Genomic DNA, 24,933 nt, shown 5'->3' on the forward strand with positions numbered 1-24,933 from the left:
TCTTAATCCCTCTGACTCTCCTCGTCGGAGCCTGGAGCTGCTCAACTAAATAACCTGTCTATCTGTCACTCCTAGAGTGACCTATAATGGTGAGTAGCCTATTCTTACTAATCCTAAAATACTCAGGTTCCACACAGACTCAGCCTGTTAGCTCAGGCTAGAGCCAGCACAAAATGGACACTGAAAAACATGGCTTCAGAGCAGAAAGAGCAAACAGTACCCCTCCCAACTGTATTTTAGGACCCAAATAGGTGTCCATAACATTGAGGGACTGCCTGCACAAAATACTAGGGGTGGCTATTTTACACATCCCCACATTCTCCCCCTGGTGAATTCATTACGTCCCGGCAAGGAACATATTCAAATAACAACACACAAAAATACATTGCAACCTTAACCTGTTATGGCATTACTGTATGGCTAACATCCGTTTCAGTAGCCTCTCCATAGGTCTACCAGGGAACAATGGTTAACCTGCAAAGTAAACAGTTAAACATATCATACCAGGCTTATTGGGTTAATAACACGCAGATATCATATCAACAAGTCCAGTATGAGCATCAATTATATTAATAGCAGGGAAAGATAGATCAGAATAACAAGGCACTGCATAGCAGGGTCTCCCCAGAGTATCATAAGTAAAATATGAAGGAGGCCTCCTAATTTGATCCCCTCTCCTTACTTCCTCAGGAACCATCATGACAGGAGTAGGCTCCGCATTTACCAATGAACCAGTGTCAGGGGAATGTCCATTACCCTCTCCTGAACAAAACGGGGAGGCCTGAGCATCCAATCCACCTCTTTGAGGTAAAACAACACTGTCTCCAACTGACTCACTGGGAGCCACCGGATCTTCTGAGGGTAAAAACCAGTCATTGTTCACACTCTCTTCCAATTCGCTCCCATTGGAAACATCATTGGTGTCACACACAGGATCCATCTCGTCACCCACAGGAGGAACCTGTGGTATAGGAAGCAAATGATTTCGATGCCATGCCTTAATCCGCCCCTCAGAGCCACGAATTTGGTAAACAGGGATCCCCGGCAATTTGCTTATCACCTCAAACACTTCCTTGTTCCATCTGTCAGCCAATATATGTTTAGCAGTAGGCCCCAAATTTCGCAGCAGAACTTTATCGCCCGGTGCCAATTCACGGTATCATACCTTGGCATCAAAACGTCTTTTATTTCCAGAATTTATTTTGGCAGCATTTTCCTCAGCCAAAGAATAGGCCTCCTGTAAGCTAGCTCGAAGACGAGCCACATATTGATAATTCTCTTTGCATCCCACTCCGTCAGTCGATATTCCTGCTTGTACATCAATAGGAAGTCGAGCTTCTCTCCCGAACATTAAAAAGTAGGGGGAAAATCCTGTAGACTCATGCCGAGTACAATTATATGCGTGAACCAGTGCACTCACATGATGATTCCAAGAGGACTTAGCAGTGGCAGGCAGTGTTCCCAACATGTCCAACAGGGTTCTATTTACTGTTCAGGTAAAGCATCTCCCTCAGGATGGTAAGGGGTAGTACGACTCTTCGCTATATTCAACATTCCTAACAGCTCCTTGATCAACCGACTTTCAAAATCTCGCCCTTGGTCAGAGTGAAGTCGATTTGGCAAACCATAATGAACAAAGAATTTCTCCCACAAAGTCTTAGCCACTGTAGCAGCTTTCTGGTCTTTGGTAGGGTAGGCCTGAGCATAACGAGTGTAATGATCAGTTACAACCAGTACATTTTCTGTCCCACTGGTATCATTATCAATACACAAAAAGTCCATGCAGACCAAATCCAAAGGACCAACAATCTTTAAGTGCTCCATGGGTGCAGCCCGAGTAGGCAACGTTTTTCTCTGCAAACAGGGAACACATCTTCGACAATACTCTGTAACAGCATCCCTAATTTTAGGCCAAAAAAAATGGTCTTGTACTAGGCCATACGTTTTTTCAATGCCTAGATGCCCATGCTGATCATGTAGACTTCTCAATGCAATTTTTCTATAACTTTGAGGAAACACTAGTTGTCTCCTACCAGGGTGATCATGATATAGCTGCACCCTATAAAGGAGACCATCAATAATTCTCAGCTTATCCCATTCTCTCAAGAAGGAACTACTCTCCTTCGGTATTTCTCTCTTTATATACTCAGGGTCATTCTTGATAACAGATTCTCTCAAATGTCGAATCACAGGATCTTTCTTTTGTAGTTGAATCATATCTTTTCTTCCTAGTCGAAGAGAATCATGCACCCCTAATGCTGTAGGATAACGATACATAGGAGGAATACAATCTTTTCCAGCCCCAAGAGAGTCCACCACTCATAGCTCAGAGAAAGCTATGTGTTGTCCTTGCACCGCCGCTGTGGCATCTCTTCCCATTCATCCTCATCAGGTTGCTGAGGTAGCCCAGGGTGACGGGAAAGAGCATCTGCACCCACATTCTTAGGTCCCGGCTTGTATTTCAATGAGAACTGATAATTTGTTAAAGCAGCCAACCATCGGTGCCCTGCAGCATCCAATTTGGCAGTGGTTAAAATGTAGGTCAGCGGGTTATTATCAGTCCTTACCTCAAACTGTGCTCATAATCATGCAGTTTCTCAGTAATGGCCCACTTTAGAGCCAAAAACTCCAATTTATGCGCAGGATAATTCTTCTCAGTGCTGCTGATACTCCGACTGACATAGACCACGGTTTCAAACCTTCAGGATATTCCTGGTGGAGTATTCCCCCTAAACCTTCATAGCTTGCGTCTACATGCAAAACATAAGGTTTCTGTGGATCAGCATAGGCCAGCACAGGAGCTTCAGTGAGCTTTTTCTTCAAAGTCTGGAAAGTTTCTTTGCATTCCAGAGACCAGTTGTTTTGAAACTGGGAGGCCACTGAAGATCTCTCTTTAGTATTACTACCTTTCAACAGTCCATTCAGAGGATGAGCAATTTTAGAATATCCTTCCACAAACCGCCGATAATATCCACAAAACCCCAAGAACGATCTCAATTCAGTCACGTTGCTGGGTTTAGGCCAACTTACTGTAGCACAGCAGCTACTTTTTCAGGATCCGTAGCAACTCCATCTGCAGACACTATGTGTCCTACAAATCATACAGACTTCCGAGCAAACTTGCACTTGTCCAGGGAGAGCTTTAAGCCTTCCTATCGGAGACGCTCCAACACATTAAATAGTCTAATATCATGTTCCTCCAAGGTAGACCCAAACACTATAATGTCATCCAAATACACTATACAGTGTCGAGGAGTTAAATCTCCCAACACCTTTTCCATAAGGCGCTGGAATGTGGCAGGAGCCCCACTTATGCCTTGAGGCATTCGAGTGAATTGATAAAACCCTAACGGGCAAATAAAAGCAGTCTTTTCTTTATCCTCAGGGTCCATGGGAATTTGATAATACCCCGACCTCAAATCCATCACCGAAAACCAAGCACTGCCATGTAATGCATCAAGCGCCTCATCAATACGAGGTAATGTATACTGATCGGGTATAGTGCGTCGGTTAAGGGTTCGATAATCCACACACAGCCGAACACTGCCATTCTTTTTCCTTACTATCACAATTGGAGAGGCATAGGGACTGCGAGATTCTACAATTATCTTCTGATCCTGCAACATATTTAGATAATTCCGGACATCCTCTAAATCTCTAGGAGGAATCCCCCTGGACCTCTCTCGGAAAGGAGTAGCATCACTCAACCGTATTCAGTGTTCAGCATGCCTAGCACATCCCATGTCCATGTCATCCACAGAGAACACATCACTGTATGATGCTAGTCGCCCTTCTAGCTTTCTTCGATGTTCTGGAGGATCTTCACCTTCTTCCAGATGGAAAGCCAGTTTAGCGTCGGGTGACCCCATTTGAACAGGGCACGAATCTACACACTCCACGGGATAACAGTATGCCACTGTACGCCAGGCAGGTATCACCACCGAGTGAGAAGTGATATTCTTGACAGTGACCACATCTGTTCGAGGGCACCTATAGCGATAGTCTTTCCTCTCAGGAACTATCTCCCATCCATTCAAATCAGCTTCTATCGGGTTGGTTTCCAACAAGTAAAAACTAACACAAGTAGCAGGCACAATCTCCACATATACTTTAAGGCTGTAGACTCCCCCTGGTGGAATCTCCACAGGATGCCACGGGTTTCCTACACAACCTCCCGGCAACTCTGGGTTGGAAGTCTGGCAAAACTTAGACACTTCCGGAACTCCAGGTACAGCATTTGAAGTAGTTGCAGCCTTAGGCTGAAAAAGACTCAAAAAGGCCTCCTCCACCACGTTCACATTGGAGCCTAAAATCACCGGGGTGGTCTCTCTACCTCCCGATGGAGGACCCACATATGCAGTCACTGAAACCGGTTCATCTCGCTCCCCCATTACTCCAGGAATGTGCAATAATACGTTTACACTCCCATCCATATAGGTGGGGTGCTGTCCTACCCCAAATACAGATATAGCTCCTACAGGCTGCAATGGTAAATGGCTTAGATATCTTTGGTAGAAGGGACGGTGAATGATGGTCAATTGTGAACCCGTATCAAACAAAGCAGTGGCCGGAACATCATTAACCACCAGTTCAAAAGTGCAACGTAGGCCTACTCCTGGAAGACAAAGAGAACCCATCTATTGGGGTGAATATCCAGGCTTCTTGGATAGTTGCCCAGCGTTACTCTGTAAGTGTCCACCATCCTCAGGCATGGGACACTCCTGCACACGGTGTCCCAGGTGTCCACATCGGAAACACTTTGGGAAGGAGACTGCATTCCGAGACTCTGACAAAAAGAGCCTCCGGCGCGGTTCCCTGGAAGCTTCTTTCCCGACAGTGACTTTTCGAACACCTCTCATCGGTGCCACAGGGAATTTTGCACTAAAACGGTCTTCTCTGGAGGTATCAGCGGTCGCTTAATGTAATTTAGCCTCCAACTCTTTCACCGTAAGCATAAGATCTCCAAAAGTGGGAGGAGGACCATGCCGGTATTTTATCCTTAATACAGTAGACACCGACTGTTCCCCACTCAGGCTACATAAAAGCTGATCCCTCATCTTATCTTCAACTTCTCCTCGGGTAATTATATTCTTCTGCACCATTTTGCACAATATCTCATATAAGCGCTGCACAAAAACAGAAACTTCCTCAATCTCCCTTTGTCTCAAACTGTGGAATTTTTGTAACCAGACATGAGGATGATCACATGTCCCATATACATCCTCCAGGGCTTTCAAGCACTCCCTAGCGGTGACTGTATCCTGCCTCATACGAAACATCCTAACCACTCTGCTAGCCGGAGGCCGTAGATTTTCAACCAATCGAATCCGCTTTCCTGAACACGGACACTCCTCCAGCATCTGCTCTGCTGTTTCTTGCCATTCGTCAAAACCTTGCTCTCCCTCTGGCATGGGAATCGTTCCGGAAAACACTTTTAACTTTGGGTACTTAGTCCCCGTGAACACCAGGGTGGGTTGAGCAAGTTGAGGAGAGGGATAACTGGGAACTGCCGTTGCTGGAGGGATAGCACCATGCACTGTCAAACCAGAGACCTCTGGTTCAGGTTTTATCTTGCCTTCAACCTGAAACACGTTACCACACTCTGGGTATATCACATTGCAACCATTTGGGAACGATCCAGCCGGATAGAGCCTCGTTGGTCTCTCTACTTGACGTATTTCCTGAGGAGCTTTATATAACAACGACCAACTATTTAGCACTCTAGAGCAGCCCTCAGCCACTAATCGACTCCCCTTGCATAACGGTTCCTCCTTCATCACCTCCTGAAGGCCGCTCTGAGTAACCGCTGGGCGACGCCGTCTACAGCAAAAATGCCGACAGCGTCTACAGTTTTCTCGGCAGCCCATGCGGACACTTCTTTAGGCTGGATCTGATCCATGTTACTAACAGTACTTTCAAACGCCATAGCTACGTGGGTTTTAAGAACCACAGAAAAACCCAATATAGCTACTGGCCTTTTTCCTGTTGAGTCCGCACCTGCAACGCCTGTCACACTAGGCTGCAGTGCGGTGTTACAGTTTAACCCCTCGAGCCCCATGTAATGGGCGCCAAAATGTAGCGCTATAGTAAATTGTGTGTATCGTACACCACTATTGAGCTCCACTCCCAATAAATGTGCCCCAGATGAGACCTGTAATCTTAGGGAGTGAGCCCTCGCAACGGTGTGGAGGCAGGGTGTAGTGCAACTGTAACTGGATACAGGGTTTAATAATTGGGCGCTAGTGATGGGCGAATTTATTCGCCAGGCACGAATTTGCGGGGAATTTGCGCGATTCGCCGCCAACGAATAAATTCGTCAAAATTTTTTTTCCGGAAAAACGGACGCCGGCGTCAAAAACGGGCGCCGGCGTCAAAAACGGGCGCCGGCGTCAAAAACGGGCGCCGGCGTCAAATTCACCCATCACTATTGGGCGCCAGTGGTTCTGGATAACTTAAACATGAACTGATTTATTGAACATACACAATCCTCAGTGGAGTATACAATAGAGCATGACAGGATTTGGTATCACATTGAATAAGCAATACTCACAGCACCTTTTGGTCAATATTAGTCCCCACAGGCAAGAGGACATGCTCAGCAGCAATAAAGGTACAACCAGCTTTCAGCCTTTGCCTAAGTGGAACCTGAGGGGAATCTATCTACCCTGTTCCCATACACTTAGTCCCTACTTCTGAGCTATTAGTACCCGGGATCTTAATCCCTCTGACTCTCATCGTCGGAGCCTGGAGCTGCTCAACTAAATAACCTGTCTATCTATCACTCCTAGAGTGACCTATAATGGTGAGTAGCCTATTCTTACTAATCCTAAAATACTCAGGTTCCACACAGACTCAGCCTGTTAGCTCAGGCTAGAGCCAGCACAAAATGGACACTGAAAAACATGGCTTCAGAGCAGAAAGAGCAAACAGTACCCCTCCCAACTGTATTTTAGGACCCAAATAGGTGTCCATAACATTGAGGGACTGCCTGCACAAAATACTAGGGGTGGCTATTTTACACATCCCTACATATGCAAGAAATTGGGTGATATAAATGCGGCCAATTGCAATATTTTTAGGCGATTTTCAAAAATGTAAAAACCGTTGCTTTTATCGCCAGATTTAGGAAAGACTTGCGACTTGGTACTTTGGAGTACAAGGACATGCATACCCAATTTGGGTGTACTTTCCGAAAATATTTGGTTTTCTGGGGTGAACTTACTTATTTCTACCTTTGCCCCCCCCCCCCCAAAACGATGTAAATGTGTTGATTTTGCAGTACCTGAAATGACAGACCATATTGGGGTCTTCTTTTGGGGCCCCTATATGCCACATGCTTAGGTACACCTATACATATTGGGCATCAAACTGTTCAGAGGACCCTAAACTTTCATATTTGGGGTGATTTCTCTTGATACCTAAAAGTATGTGGGTAATACGATGCCGCAGGGTAGAAATTTTGAGGTGATTTTTGGAAATGTCGCCAAAATCACCAAATTTAGGAATGGTTTCTGACTTGGTACTTTGTAGTACAAAGACATGCATACCCAATTTAGATTCATGGGAATGTGTACTTTCCCAAAAATATATGGTTTTCTGGGGTGAACTTACACTTTTCTACTTTTGCCCCCCCCCAAAACTATGTAAATGTGTTGATTTTGCAGTAACTAAAATGACAGACCATATGGGGGTCTTCCTTTTGGGGCCCCTATATGCCACGTGCTTGGGTACACCTATACATATTGTGTATCAGAGGACCCTAGGCTTTCATATTTGGGGAAAATTTTGAGGTGATTTTTGGAAATACCACCAAAATCACCAAATTTAGGAATGATTTGCGGCTTGGTACTTTGTAGTACAAAGACACACATACCCAATTTAGATTCGTGGAAATGTGTACTTTCCGAAAATATATGGTTTTCTGGGGTGAACTTACCCTTTTCTACTTTTGCCCCCCCCCAAACAATGTAAATGTGTTGATTTTGCGGTACCTGAAATGACAGACCATATGGGGGTCTTCATATAGAGGCCCGTGCTTGGGTACACCTATACATATTGGGCATCAAACTGTTGAGAGGACCCTAGGCTTTCATATTTGGGGTGATTTCTCTTGATACTTAAAAGTATGTGGGTAATACGATGCTGCAGGGTAGAAATTTCGAGGTGATTTTTGGAAATGTCACCAAAATCTCCAAATTTAGGAATGGTTTGCGGCTTGGTACTTTGTAGTACAAAGACATGCATACCCAATTTAGATTCGTGGGAATATGTACTTTCCGAAAATATATGATTTTCTGGGGTGAACTTACCTTTTTCTACTTTTGCCCCCCCCCAAAACTATGTAAATGTGTTGATTTTGCAGTACCTGAAATGACAGACCATATGGGGTGTCTTCATTTTTGGGCCCCTATATGCCACATGCCTATGTACACCTATACATATTGGGCATCAAACTGTTCAGGGGACCCCAGGCTTTTTATATTTGGGGTTATTTATATTCATACATAATAGTATGTTGGAAATACAATGTTGCAGGTTGGAAGTTTTGAGGTGATTTTAGAAAATGGCACCAAAATTGCCAAATGTAGGAAGGGTTTGTGACTTGGTGCTTTGGAGTAGAAAAACATGCATACCCAATTTGGATTCGGGGGAATGTGTACTTTCCGAAAATATATGGTTTTCTGGGATGAACGTACTTTTTTCTAACTTTGCCCCCTCCCCCCAAAAACGATGTAAATGTGTTGATTTTGCAGTATTGGACAATTCACAGAGAAAAAATAAGAAAATCTAAACCGTGCAGATCCCATTGAATTTTATAGGACCTTAACAACTTTTACCTGGTAGTATCAAAAACCTATAAAATCACTAAAGAGAAGGTTGAGAATGTTGATAAATAGGTCTGTATGTATCTGTTTTTGTAATTTTATGTTAAATCTGCCTAGAAAGTAAGGTCCGTCAGTACAATTATCTACTTCCATTGATAATAAATAAGCAAATCATATTCTGGGATTCAGAGATACAATTCCAACAATTACTGTTCTTTGCCGATCCACAAGATCTGGCTCAGGACAAAACAAATATAAACATTATATTCTATTTAGAGAAACGATTCTCCTTAACAGAACAACCCATCAACAGTGGTAAGTGAAGTAATTTTCTGCAGACAAATTTAAGTTCAATTTGTTCAGTCATCAGATTGTCAGTGTTACTTCTGTGTAGTGTTTTTCTAACTCAGTTCCATTAAGAAATATGTGGCATTGCCAAAATTATTTTTTGTTTGTTTAAAATGGCTTGGCATTTTTTATTATAACAAGCAGATGAAAGTTAGAAAAAATATCCAAAACCAATCACTTCTCTGATTCAAGAATATATATAATGTCAATGTTGGTGTTTAGAATAATGCTTAGCAAAGATTGGCAAGGCAATGGCACATTCAACAAAGGTATTATTGAATTACATAAATTAAAGTAGCACAACTATGGACATGCTATTGGGCATTTTTAAATTGTGCCTGGGGTTTTTTTTTGCACTTGACAGTGAAAATTGGTTACTAAACATAATATTCACCATAATGAGGTTCTTCAGAGCCACCATAGCTCTACATCTGGATGAATGAAGGGATGAGTAAATGAAATCTGACACAAATCAACTAACATAATAATAATAATATCAACAGTAGTAGTAGTAGTAATAATAATATATTTCATTTGTGGTAAAATGGAAGTTAGGATTTATGTGAGCTTATTTAAAATTGCATCAATTACTGTGATTACATAACAGGAGTTCAATCTCGGAGAAGGATAGAGAGAGTGTAAAATATGGAGAGGAAGAAAAGTGAAAAAAATACTTTAATTAGAGGGAGAAAAGGAGAAAAAGAGAAGGAAAGTGAGAGAGACAAGGGAAAAAGGGAAAATTACACTTATTTAGAATACATGTACAAGCCTTTTTTCAAACAATATTATTTCTGGCTTTAAGTGTAACTGTCTCATAGCTACCTGTCTGTCATATTCTTGGCATGTTCATAGCTCTATCGCTCTTTTGTTGTTGTTATTGTTTTTATAGCATGCTTGTTTGACACCTAAAGAGTTCTCCTAAGCAGACTAGTCTGCATAGGATGAAAACTATAAGCTCCAATAGTTATGTAAAAAGTATGTAAAGCCTGACCTAGATTTTTCTTCTTTACTTTTTCACAATTGAAAATCTGACCTAGTAACACTTGCTATGTCTCAGAGTTTGATATATTGCCATTAAAATAATAATTAAAAAAAAATTTAAACATCTTTTCCTACAAGTGATACATTATGTCGAATACCTATGTCTAAGAAGGCATGATTTATTATAAGCAAAGAGAATAACCTAATGTGATCTAAAAGAATGGTGCAGAATTGTTAAATAATTCTTTACATTTTAAGAAATATTTAATTAAAAATACATTTAAACCATCACAATGATAAAAATCAAATTGATTAAACCTTGTCAATGTGTCAATTATCATAAAATTCATCATTGTAATTCTTGATGATTTTATAATACAGCAATTTGCATAAGGAGCCCTGAGATAGATTATTATTTCAAGCCTACACAATTACAATTCTAGCTTCATACATCAGAGCTCTTAGCAATGTAAAATCACTACGCTAATTAATAAGCCATTTACTGAGTGCAGCTAGTTATGGTGGTCCTGCAGCTGACCTTACGGAAGATAAGCCATCTCTGATGTGCCTGTGTGTAACTACAAACATAATGATGTGCCAGGAGGGAATCATTAAAAATAATTTACACACGCCTTCATTTACAAGATCTTTTGATAGCATGCTTATCCAGTTTTTAGATCCTCAGTGCAATTCCCACCATTTGGAAAGGGCCAAGCCGAGAGAGAATGAGGATACCTAAGTGGTTAATTAAGAGGCATTTGGACACCACAAGAGCCTCCTGAAAAATCCCTCTGATGTCTCTTATGTCAAATGTCTCTCACAGGCAAAGCCACAAGAGGTAGCTAATACAGCAGGCTAATTATTGGGGACTGGGAGCAGCTGAGAAAGTATCACTGAACACTTGCAGGGAGCACCCAGTTCTAAGATTCAGAAGAGCTTTTGTAAGGCTGAATAACAAAATCCTTGCTGGGGCTGTAAAATAGATGGAAAAGATAAAACATTTTGAAATATAATTACAAGGTAGAATTACAGTAATAGGTTTTAAAGGAGAACTATACCCTCCAATTGAGAAAAGCCCCTATCTACTACCCTAGATAGACCCCCTCCCTGCTTCCCCCTGCATTGTTTATTACCCCTTAATGTGTCCCTAACATATTGCTCACCTTTCAGTGCAGAGTAAGCACAGTGGAGCTCATGGGCGCCATCTTCATCTGTAAGAGAGCTCCATATTGGCGCATACACAGGTGGAGCAGTCTTCCAGTTCATAGCAACTGCCAATGCACCAACATTTACTTCTGGAATGTAGGAATCCACTAACTTCTATATCTGTACCAAATATTCAGGCTGCTGCTATAATCACTTCCTTATAGACAATAGAATCAGATTCAGACTTTTTTGAGGATTAAAGTCAAAGCTTCTTGAAAGGGCATCTTCTTTAGCATTTCTTTCCCCAGGCCTATACTGTAGGATATGATAGAATTGAAGCAGGACCAGGGGTTGCTATCTAGTTCCCTGCTTCCCCAGAATCTAAGAAGTCAGAACTTTCTACGCAACCCTTATCCCACTCTAAGAGGACAGGAATGAGAACCTTAGAAAATTGTTGGGGAGTAGGAACAGCATGACATAAACAGAACTCACCATACCTGTTTCTATTTTTCTATTTATCCTGCCTCTTGGGACAGGTTTCATGAAAATTCACTTTATCCCCATAAAACAAGCACGCCCCATTAGCCCACCTACATACTCTTTTCTTCAGAGGACAAATGAGTAGAGCCCAAGTGCATAGGTTTCTCTTAAAGTCTAGGGGCTGAAACTTCATGTTTGGGTCCTAAATAGCGCCAAAAATTCGTCTATGGGCGTCAAAAAAAATTTGTTGCGCGTCTTTTTTATTTTGATGCACAACGCCATACAAGTCTGTGGTCGTAATTTTTTTGGCGAAACAAGGTGAAAACTAGGCTATCTTTGATAGCATCAGCAAGCCCCACCCTGAACTTACTGCATAGGTCAGTATCATTCCAGCCCACCAATACTGCCCACTGGCAAAATTAATATGATAATCCTTGACCTGCTGTGTACCCTGCCTGAGGTTATGAATTGCTGAGTCAGCAGAGGCAGAATGAACAGGGTTATCATAGATAATTGCCATGGCCTTGAAGAAGGCATCAAGACAGAGATGGGCTGGATCAGAAGGGAATAGGCTAAATGCTTACAGTTGTGGGTCCCTCTGGAGTAGGGTGATGGCAAAATTAACCCTGGACTCCTCAGTGGGGAAGGAATGGGGTAGGAACCAAAAATGTAATTTACAGGCCTCCTGAAAGACAAAGAATTTGTTATGGTCCCCACTGAACTTTTCAGGGAACGGACCATGGGTTCCACAGCAGTGTTATCTGTTGGAAACGATATGTTTCCTGGGACCGGAGCTGGAGAGGGAGCAACTGGTTGTTGCTCAATAACGTTCAACCTAGTAGACAAATTCTGGAGACAGTGGGCAATGTAATCCAGCTTTGCCTCTTGTTCTTGAAAGGACTTGACATGATTGCTTCTGTGGTGGCAGGGGAAGCAGCTGCTCCTTTGGCATCCATGTCTGGCCTAACGTAAAGTCACATCCGGTATCCCAAACTCAGAACAAATGCCAAGGTTCTGGTCACGGCTCACACTTCAACATAATAACAGCCATCTTTCATGTTGGGAGGAGTCCTTTGTTATTTGGATGCTGCCAGGTCTTAAAGTGAGAGAACCAAGACAAGGTGTCTGGACAGGCAAAGGAGCCTGAAGATTTGACAGAAAGGATGGGGAAAGAGAAAGTGTAGTTTTGGGCCAGGTTCAATACCAGTGCAGCACAGAATCAGGAACCACACGCTTTTTTTGGGTTAAACCAAACGGTAAATGCAGTAAAAATCAGGATCCAAAAGTATTGTCACTAATAGGAAAAGGTCAGTACATGCAGCGAATCAGAAACATAAGACAAACCAGACAATAACCACACCCAGGAACTATCTGACAATAGACCTACATTGGGTAGTGAGCAAAAGGATAAGGATCCTTTAAATATTTCACGGCGTGGCATGCTGAATAAAAAGATGCGTGCATCAAATAGGAAGAATGTGTGAATGTGCAAACCTAAGGCATCCCCACCACTCCACTAGACCACCAGGTACCCTTACAATAAGGCTAAGTAACCAAGGAGTTCCATAACCAAATAAAAACAGAAGGCTGAAGGCCAAGTGCTTTTATACAGGTCATGGAACTCCAATGTTACTTTTAATATCCTCATATTTTTCAACAGGGGGTAGTTTATTTATTATAATACACAAGTTTCAGTCATGTAACATAAAAATTACATCATTAAGCTCTGATGACATGGCTCTTTTGTATTATATATAAATATATATACATTCATTTATGGAAACCTTTAAAACTTTATAACATCCTTTCTTTCCTGCTGACTGTATTTTTAGCACCCAGGAATTTATTCTTTTGGCAAGGAAGTGTTCCACTTGGACTGTATATATTGTATAAATTACCCCTTGCAGTTTCACTATTTATATTAAGTCTTCTTATCATGCAATATGAACATATTTGGTATAATTTCAAAAACTGTCAATTTCTAAGTTATTAAGCTGTTAAAGACAATCACAGATATACCAGTGCCATTTTATTGTATGTTTATTTTTTATTCCATCCAAGAGTTGATTACTTCCCTTTATGCATGAAGGACCATCTGATTTATGCTTATACACTGAGAATGCTGGGTGCAGACAGATTTTAATCCTTGGAATTCTAGTGGAGCTAGAAAGATTACAGTATAATATTATATATCATTAAAAGATTGTGTGCAAATAGGAATTACATGTCCTCCCATGTCTCTCCTCAAAGTTATCTGAAAATCCCCAAGTTGGGAAAGTTACCAGATAAACAATACCTGCATGGTGTATTTTTCTGAAAGTAAGTGAAGCATGTGTATCCTTTTTAGTCACTAACATGGCTTAAACAAACTCTGCTTTTCGAAATACAAGAACTTGCATGTCAGAAAAAAACCACATAAACTAAAAGCACAGGGCAGGCGTCACCAGTCTGCTTCAGTTTATCATTCTCGTTTCCTTTTTTAAAATAATAAACAAAAAGCCTTATTCATGACAATCACTATTTCTTAATTGTATTTAATTCTTTGATCTATCCTTTATTGTAAGCATTACCAAACATTGGCAGGAGAATAAATTAACCAAAATAACATGTTAAGTGGTGGAAGGGAAAGGCATATGGAATTTTTATAAATTTTTATAAAGCAGCAGAGGGCACTATATATGGTCTTACATAATGGCTTCAGATACAAATTATTTTGCTAAAATCTCTGTGTCAAAAGAAACTTTAATTAAATATTATATAATCCTGTGAGATGTATCAGTTTAATCTTTCAAACACAAGTTTGTTTTCTTGGGCTTTCATTTTTTCAAATGCATGCACATGAGTGCACTGCTAATTCCATTTCCTTTCAGTGTAACAAAAGATTCTGAAAAATATATACAGTTCTACAATCATGTTTGCTTTCATAATATAGAATGATAATTAATCTAGTATGGGTGTTTATATTTATTCTAAAGCTGGCAATATATGGACCAATATACTACCCATTCCACACAGCAGCTGCTGTCAGAAGAACAATGTATGGGCCCCTCATGCATCCCTGCCTCCTGCGCATGCGACAGCTCTTTGACCAACTTCCTAGGCAAATGAGAAGGAAGGCTTAGAATACTAAAGGGCTGGAACTTTGTGCTAAATAAGGAATTTACTGATTTATACTACAGGTTTCACCTTCTATTATATTAAAGGGATACTGTCATTGGAAAAAACTTTTTTTCAAAATGAATCCGTTAATAGTGCTGATCCAGCAGAATTCTGCACTGAAATCCATTTCTCAAAAGAGCAAACAGATTTTTTTTATATTCAATTTTGAAATCTGACATAGGGCTAGACATATTTCCCAGCTGCCCCAAGTCATGTGACTTGTGCTTGTGTACTGCAAGTTAGAGTGATATCACCCCCTCCCTTTTTCCCCCAAGCAGCCAAACAAAAGAACAATGGGAAGGTAACCAGATAACAGCTTCCTGACACAAGATAACAGCTGCCTGGCAGATCTAACAACACTCAATAGTAAAAACCCATGTCCCACTGAGACATATTCAGTTACATTGAGAAGGAAAAACAGCAGCCTGCCAGAAACCATTTTTCTCCTAAAATGCAGGCACAAGTCACATGACTGGGGGCAGCTGGGAAATTGACAAAATGTCTAGCCCCATGTCAGATTTTAAAATTGAATATAAAAAAATCTGTTTGCTCTTTTGAGAAATGGATTTCAGCGCAGAATTCTGCTGGAGCAGCACTACTAACTGATTCATTTTTTTTTCCCATGACAGTAAACCTTTAAGGACATCAGACTCAATGGGGCAAATTTACTAAAGGTCGAAATGGGCGTCGCTAGCAAAAATTCACCAGAAAGACAATCCACAGGGACATCGCCAATTTACACAGGCGTAGAGAACAATTCACCAGTGAAAGAGCTCAGTGCTAACAAATAGGGATGGGTGAATTTAACCCGCTTCTCTTCGCCAAAATGCATTAAAATCTATAGGCGACAATTTTTTTTTTGACGCGTGACATTTTTTTTCTCCATTGAAGTGTAGCACACCCATGAGTGTGTTATGAAATTGTGCTATTGGGTATGATCTTGCAAAGTATACTGGCGACACCCCAGATCCAGTGAACAGGCAACAAGAATAGCAATGCAACAGGCACAGCCTTACTTTATTAAACAGCTGAAGCTGTAACAAAAGGTTAGATATGGAGTAAAATAGGTAACGTATTACTGACAATGAGATTTCAATAAGAATAGCCCCAGCATAACCCTGGTGTGCACACCTAAGTTCCCCCCGACAAGTTGCCAGCTGGATATAGTGTACACAGGTGGGGGCTCCTTGTGACGAAAGCAATGCTGTCAGCCTTACTTACAATCCTTGCAGGTGGATGAGGTGGCTGTGTAATCCCTGAAGTCAACTGAATAGCTTTGCAGGTTGACTGAAACACTCTCAGATGATGACCGTAATAATGAGGGAGACACATCTGAGCTCTGAGGAAACATCCCGCAACTTAGGTGCTCCTCTGTCCATAGAAGCCACACTGTCTCACAGATACAATATGAATATTAATCTCCCAAAATGGCAAATGGTTAAAGGTGACTCACAGTTCAAAGGGAATTCTGCTTCTCCTCTCACTGTAGTTTTGTCCTGATCAAATTGGCTGGAAGGCCACAACCCAGGATCACACTGGACCTTGTGCACTTTTCTACCATGGAACAACAGGTAAAAACTTTCAGCAAACTGCAGTGTCTTCCTCTGCAGATTAGTGGCAGCTTCTCTTTTTTGATTACTCACTAAACTGGCTGCAACAAAACACCCCCAGTCATTATGTTTTCCAGCACAGCACAGTCCTCCTTGCTGGCTAATCCCCCCTCCTTTCTTCCGGTTCCCTGCGCCGGGCTCCTATTGGCTGTCTCCATGCACTTCCTGTAGCAAGGGCTAGTTGGAAATGTAGTTCTTAACCCCAAGCAATATCAAATGTTTGCAGTCTCTCTTTTATCAAATCAGGTGAGCAATTTAGTAATCCATTGTCCATTTATACTAATAATTGTCCCACAATATAATGTTCAGACAGTCTGCCCACATAATAGGGTGCTACACTCTCCCCCCCACCATAACTCTTGAGCCCCATCAAGATGAACATGGCATGAAATATATTAACCACATACATATTATATTGCATATAGATACAGTACATAATAGTACACCTAAAACACCTAAAATACTTTATATGGTTGTTTCAATCTTAGGTTTCACATTGCAAACATGAGTCTTATATGGGGTGCCACCAGATTTTTCTCCAATGAATGATTCATGAGCAGAAACCAATCTCTGTGAAGTGAGGACACTCTCTTCAGTACTATTTCCTAGAGAATTGTCAGTCAGTCTTTGAGGAGGTCTAATAGTTCTGGGCTCCCTTGGATTGACTACTTGGGCCTCATTTAAGTCTCTTAAATCTTGACCTTTATCTTGACAGTTGAGTCCAAGCTGTTCTCTTGAAGAGGGATCAGTCTCTATAGGATGTGTTATGCCATTTGAGTCACATTCAAGCTGATTGAGAAACCTCTAAATTTACTATATGTAATTCTGGCATACATGGGACAAACTCAGATGCATTGACATTTAAGTCCCTGTTGGCTTCAGAGTTTTCATGGAGAGTTCCTTCCACTGCACCATCTGAGAAGAAGTAATCTAACCCCCAATCATCATCGTCACTGTTATCTTCACAATGCTGTTCAGATGTGGTATTGCCATTCCTTAAAGGAGTCTGTCCTTGTAGCCTCTGAGATCTTCTCGGTTTAGTATTCGTTTGTCTCTTTGCTGGTAGAGACCTTGTCTCCCATGTGACTTCCCTTAAAGGTAAAAGGTGATTTCTGTGCCAGGTTTTTATAGGACTGTCCTTCCCTTCTGGGCAAAGTTGGTATACTGGTAGATTTGGTAATTGGGAGCAAATAACATATGGTTGTGATCCCCATCGATCAGCCAGCTTGTGTTTGCCTTGGATTCCAGAATTCCTTAGAAGTACTCGGTCGCCTGGCTGCAAATCATGATATTTCACTTTTTTGTCATATCTGCTTATGTTTTGCTTGCATTTGTTACCAGCCGTTGTCTCAGCCCTTTCAAAGGCTTGTTGGAGGTCTTTAGCCTTTCTACATAGCTTTGATGCGATTTGACAGGAGTGTCTTCAGCTGTGACCCCAAATATTATGTCAATAGGTAGTCTGGCTTCACATCCAAACATCAGGAAGTAGGGTGAGTACCCAGTGGCATCATTTCTTTTGCTGTTGTATGTATGTACAACTGTGGCAATATAGTGGCCCCAGTGGCATTTCTTCTCTTTGGGCAAGGTGCCTAGCATATCTAAAAGGGTCATGTTGAACCTTTCAGGCTGAGGGTCACCTTGTGGATGGTAGGGAGTGGTTCTTAACGTCTGAACTCCCAGCATTGATAACTGCTCATGCCCTAGCTTACTTTCAAAGTCTCTTCCCTGATCAGAATGGATTCTTCTAGGTAAGCCATAATGAACAAAGAAACGTTCCACATGAACCTTTGCAACTGTAATGGCTCTTTGGTCTTCGGTGGGAAAGGCCTGGGCATACCTGGTGTAGTGGTCTGCTACCACAAAAACATTGCTAATGCCACCCTCATCTGGCTCAATGGATAGGAAGTCAATGCAAACTAGATCCATGGGCCCATGGCTTTCCATATGCAGAACATGAGCAGCCCTTGTTGGCAAAGTTTTCCTCAGTATACATCTGAGGCAGGTACAACAATAGTCTTCTACATCTTGTTTCATACATGGCCAATAGAAACAATCCCTTACAAGGCCTAGAGTTTTCTCATACCCCAGTTGGCCATGTTCATCGTGCAGGGCCATAAGAACAGAGTCTCTGTGTTTCTGTGGTAGTATCAATTGCCATTTCTCAGTGTCTGCTATACTTGGAGCCCGTCTGTATACCAAACCACCTCATAGCTGCAGTCTGTCCCACTCTTTCAGAAGCAATCTTGCTAAAGGATGACAATCAGTTCTGAGTAAATCAGCTTGTTTCGTCCTTAAAGCCTCCAGGGCCAGTTGACATAAGGGATCCTCACTTTGATCTCTTTTGATGTCTCCTTTGCTAAGAGCTGGGGTGGCAGATGTCTCAACAGAAGTCACATTGCAATAAAGCCTAGGAATCCCTCTGGGATTCATTCCAACCTTCTCTGCCAAACATTATTTTGTTAGTCTCAAAGTCACCCCTTGGCACATGCTTCTCACTCCAGGTGCTAGAATCTCAATCCATTCATCATCTGGATGCTGATTTTTATGAGGTCGCCTGGGCAGCCCTTCAGCATCCCTATTATCCCGACCTGGTCGGTAGCGTAAACTAAACTTGTAGTGTGCTAGTGCGGCCAACCATCTATGGCCAGTGGCATCCAGCTTTGCAGTGGTTAAGATATGTCAGTGGATTGTTGTCTGTCTGTACTAGTTTATGAGCAGGGTAGTTCCTCTCAGAGGGTGACAAGCTTCTGATGAAAGCTACTGGTCTTAGCTCCTTATTATGCTCTTGGTATAGAACACCTCCAAGGCCTTCCCTGCTGGCATCTATATGCAACATATAAGGCTTAGATGTATCAGCATATGCCAACACAGGTGCATGAGTAAAGCAATACTTTAGCTGGCCAAAAGCTTGCTCACATTCTTGAGTCCATCTACCTTCTATGTACTCTCTGGCCCATCCTTGGCCTCGGGGCTTCTTGCTTTCATTTGAGTCTTCTGTCTCAGAGCTGTTTTGAAGCAACTGATTCAATGGATGGGCCACTTTTGAAAACCCCTTAATAAATCTCCTGTAATACCAACAGAAACCCAAAAAGGACCTCAGTTCAGTAATTGTTCTGGATTTGGGCCAGGATGAGACAGCTTCAATCTTGCTGGGGTCAGTGGCTATTCCTTCTGATGGTACCACATGGCCCACATAGTTCACTGAGGGCTGACAGAATTGACACTTTTCTGGGGACAACTTCAGGCCTTCTTTCTCAAACTGACTGAATACCTTCAGCAATCACTGTTCATGCTCCTCCAGGGTCTTGCCAAAAACTATCAGGTCATCTAAGTATACCAGTACTTCCAAAAGTTGCATGTCACCTACTGTGCGCTCCATGAGGCGTTGAAAGATGGCAGGTGCTCCACAGAGGCCTTGGGGCATCCTATTAAATTCATAGAAACCCAAAGGACATATGAATGCTGTCTTCTCCTTGTCTTCTGAGTGCATGAGGATCTGATCCACTTCTCAGGTCCAATACACTGAACCACTTGCTCCCAACCAAGCAGTTAAGGGCATCCTCAATCCTTCAATCCTGGGAGTGGTATACTCGTCTGGAATGGTACACTAATTTAAAGTGCGATAATCCATACACATTCGGATTGAACCATTCTTTTTACGTACCACTACGATTGGGGATGCATAAGGGCTTTGTGATTCTTTGATGATTCCAGTGGCTTTTAGCTCTTCCAGGTGCTTTCGAAGATCTTCTAGGTCTCCTGGAGCAATGCGCCGTGATCTTTCATGAAAGGGTTTATCTTCTCTGAGACGGATTCTATGCTGTGTGGTGGTAGCACATCCCATATCAATGTCACTTTTGGAGAATACTGTAGATCACTGTGCTCTTTCAAATGCTTCTGTAAGCGCTTCTTCCACTCAAGGGGAATGAAAGGATTACTAAGATTGAAGACTTTGTCTTTATCTGTGGCTTCTGCTGTACCACTCACCAGGCTACCCATAGGCATAGGACTAGCTGAGTAGACTTTTCCTAATAGTATATGTGAATGAATAACAACAGGTTCACTGGTAGTATTTTTCAGCCCAACAGTGACAGTGCCATGGTTCTTCATCAGACAATCAGTTGGAAAGGTTTCTGGAATCAGATCTACTCCAGTAGGTAGATCTATCCCTTGCCCACCTTCAATCATCAAATTCAGTCCGTTATGTTCCCAGCACATTTTTACCCTGGCTCTCATGCAGGTGATTTTTCCAGGTGGTACTAGACATTATTTCCTCTGAAGTGACCACACATTTCTTATTCCTTCTGAAGGTTCCTCCTTCTTTTGAATTAGAGAGGTCAGTACTGGCTGTAGGAATGGGTGAATGGATGCTTTCTGTTTCCATTTCAACTGCAACAGGGGAACTAACATTCGTCTCACCTAATCTGTATTTGTGCCCACCACTAAAGAGTTCAGTAGGGCTCCTGGAGGTCTGGGACACACAACAGCCAATGTCTCAAATACTTCTTTGGTCCCCGTCATAATAAGAGAAAATTCTGATTTAATGTTGACATACCCATCATACGGGAATTTGGTTTTCATTTAGGCCCAATATTTCCAGGTGTTCCAACTTCTCCAAAGGTATGTGTGAGAGGTACTTCTTATAAAAATCTCGGTAAAGTAGTGTCACTTGGGCTCCTGTATCTAGGAGTGCCTTGGAGTAAACACCCTCAATTTGCACAGGTACAATGGGGGTGGCCCAGCTAGGCCATTTGATAACACTGACCTTTGTAATAGTTTATCTTGGTCTGGTCCACCTTGTTGACAGTTAACTGCGATGTTCTTCTTTTGATTTTGCAGGTGTCCTTTTTCAGTGTCAATATGCCATTTGAGGATACTACTATCACATTTGCATCCTTTTTTAATTTGATGAGGAGGGAGTGGAGGCTGGGAAAGTGAGTCAATCTTTTTATTTGGGGTGGCTGCCTCACAGCCTTTAGAAATCTTGTAGGTTTTCTTGGAGCTTTCTTTAGATGGGCACCTTCCTTGGATTTGGTTCATTGCAACATCATATTTTATAATGGCCTGGTTCTCCACACTTGTAACATATCTCTGTGTTTCCACCAGAGTGAGCTTGGGTATGAAGAGATCTCTCAGTTTCTGCAGCTGCTGGACTAAGCATAGTGCCAGTCACCTCTGGAGTAGATCCATGCGTCTTGGCTAATTGGGTTACTAGCTCAATTGGCATGTCTAGTTGTACCCTCAACTGGGTAACCTCTTGGCTCGATTCCATAGGGCATACCGTTTTGACAGCAACTTTTAGTCCAGATCCAGAGTTCACCATAGATCATTTTTCCTCTGGCCTCTTCCTCTCTGACTTCTTTAATCAGTTGATTGTAAATAAGAGTTTCTTCCCCTGCAGTCTCAACTTTAGCATGATAGGGTCAAGGGGTTGGACCCCATGCCAAATCTGTTTCACTCTTGCCTTGTCCACCAATTTGGGATCCAAACCCTTCTTTAGCAATATCTGGTGTAGGGTCTTATCTAGACGTTGTATGATAGTTTCTCCCCAGGCTTCTGATAGGTGTGCTCAAACTGGTACAGTAGGTCAGCTGCTTTTTCAGTTCTGCCAAACACATCCTGCAAAATAGTCATAGGCAGTACAGTCTTGTTTACTGAGCTTCAGATTCCACATAGTATCCACAGCTGCTCCCCTCAAACTCTCAGATATTCTTTGTTTCTTGTGGGCTTCAGTGATATCCCATTCATCCAGGACTTGCATAGTCTGTTCCTTCCAGGACTCATAATCATCTTCCCCTGTAGGAACAGGCTGTGACCCAGAGAAGGACCTCAGTTTGCGATAGCCAAACCCAGGATACGAAGCGCTGCTCTTGTTGCATTTCTCTACAAGGATGCCTAGAGCAGTTATAAATTCGGAACATACAGTTGGAGATGCAGCTGAAGATAACCCAGTGGCAGTGGAAGTGGCATGTGGGTTTTCTATAGGAAAGCCTAGCTGGGCTTTGTGGCCCTCCTTTCCAAACTCTATAGTAGGGGGCACATCCAAGCTTAGTATCTGGCAATCCCACTCCAATAATACATTAGTGGTATCAGTAACAGGGTCTCTTCTCATGCCTCTCATGAAGCAGCGGCTCTGGGGAATTACCTCATCCATTAGCTGATATATCTGTTTAGAAGTCATATCCTTTTGAGGCAGCAGCAGTGCCAGGCAATGATCTGGATTGGCATTTACAGCTTCACACCACTGTGCAAGAGCTTGAGGATCCATATTTAATCTTTGGAATGTCTGTTAACTTCTGAGGGAAATGGGCATAATCAGTACCAGTAAGTGAACCCAATCCCGGATGAGCCCCCAAATGTAGCACACCCGTGTTTTATGAAATTGTGCTAATGGGTATGATCTTGCAAAGTATACTGGTGACACCCCAGATCCAGTGAACAGGCAACAAGAATGGCAATGCAACAGGCACAGCCTTACTTTATTAAACAGCTGAAGCTGTAAGAAAAGGTTAGATATGGCGTAAAATAGGTAACGTATTACTGACAATGAGAATTCAATAAGAATAGCCCCAGAATAACTCTGGTATGCACACCTAAGTTCCCCCCTGACAAGTTGCCAGCTGGATAGAGTGTACACCAGTGGGGACCCCTTGTGATGAAAGCATTGCTGTCAGCCTTACTTACAATCCTTGCAGGTGTATGAGGTGGCTGTGTAATCCCTGAAGTCACCTCAATAGCTTTGCAGGTTCACTGAAACACTCTCAGATGATGACTGTAATAATGAGGGAGACACATCTGAGCACTGTGGAAACATCCAGCATCTTAGGTGCTCTTCTGTCCATAGAAGCTACACTGTCTCATACAATATGAATATTAATCTCCCAAAATGGCAAGGCAGGGGTTAAAGGTGACTCACAGTTCAAAGGGAATTCTGTATTTTGTATATTTAGTAATCCATTGTCCATTTACAGTATACTAATAATTGTCCCATATGATGTTCAGACAGTCTGCACACATAATAGGGTGCTACAGAAGTCTATGGGCATAATTTCCGCGGTGAAACACTGCAAAAAAAAAAATCACTCATCGCTACTAACCAGGTAATTTTTCACTCAGACTATTGTTACTCTGCAAATTCACTAAAGTATGAATTTTTCAGTACATTACCACTTTTGCCAGAATCTGCTTCGCCAGGTTATACCTGGCAAACTGATAAGATGAAAGCTAGATTCTCCTCAATCACATGTCAGTGACAAATACTGTATGCTGAAAAGTAAAAAAAAAAAAGACAAATTGCTGGCGTTTTTTTCATATTTTAAAGTGGGATTGTGTTTAAAAGTTGTAACTGTTAAATATATTTTTTTAATAATTTTTTTTATAGCCATTTGAGGGTCATGCCACATTTGTTTTAGGGTGGACTCAGATTATGGTTTTAGAGGTTTTTGAAACCTTGACTAAAACCACAAACTCAGGAGGTTATTTGTCAAAGTCTCAATATTTTCTGCTACAAACTCCAATCAAATCAGCTTGCGTTTTTTACACTTATTTATTACATTTTCCTGAATATTTGCTTTGCAATAAAAAAATGATTTTCACGATTTTTTTCATCTGATTTTCACGTTTTTTTTCATAATTTTCACCCGAAAACTCAGAAAACTTCAGGGTATTGCCCAAAACCCAGCACACATCAAAAAATTATTGGGACTTCTCCCATTGACTTATATGCAACCTCGACAGGTCTGAGATGCCGGATTTTCAGATTCTGACTTTTCCATCCTCCGGGTTTAATAAATTCCCAAAAAATTCTTGATTTTTTAAAAGTCAGATTTTTTTTTCGAAAAAAAAAAATAATTTTTTTCATGATTTTTGCATTCTGAGGTTAGTAAATAACCCCCTAAAATTACAAATGTTGGGAGGTTTACTAAAAAGTAATGAAAAAAAAGTGCTGAACAATGTGCTAAAAAATATGAATATCTCAAAAAACCTCAAAAATGTAGAGGTTTTCTGACAATTTTTATAGGAGAAAAAAATTTGAAAAGTCTGAATTGATTTAAAGTGGTCCAATAGGATCAGTGCAGCTCCCATTGACTTCTAAAGCGACTCAAAAACTTTAACTTGGCAAAGTTTTTGTGGTTTTTCATTTAATAAATCATTATTTTTTTGAGAAATATACAAAAATAATTTTTTTTGAGATTTGTGGAAAAAAAAATCTAAATTTTACTGTTAGTAAATGATGCTTGAATGTATTTATAGGTCGATTTTACCACTTTTTTATTGTTTCTCATTGTTCATCTGAATTGTGCATAGCAGTAGATGTGATCTATTTGGATTTTGCCAAAGCATCTGATACCGTGCCCCACAAACGACTGCTTTTTAAACTAAGG

General features: G+C 41.5%; 1 pseudogene; it reads right to left on the reverse strand.

Annotated features, from left to right (window-relative positions):
- Positions 1-517: 517 nt before the first annotated feature.
- On the reverse strand, positions 518-20,393 carry LOC121395104 (annotated as a pseudogene).
- Between the last annotated feature and the right edge of the window lie 4,540 nt (positions 20,394-24,933).

The sequence above is a fragment of the Xenopus laevis genome, chromosome 6S (assembly GCF_017654675.1).
Source record: "Xenopus laevis strain J_2021 chromosome 6S, Xenopus_laevis_v10.1, whole genome shotgun sequence".
Classification (NCBI taxonomy): Eukaryota; Metazoa; Chordata; class Amphibia; order Anura; family Pipidae; genus Xenopus; species Xenopus laevis.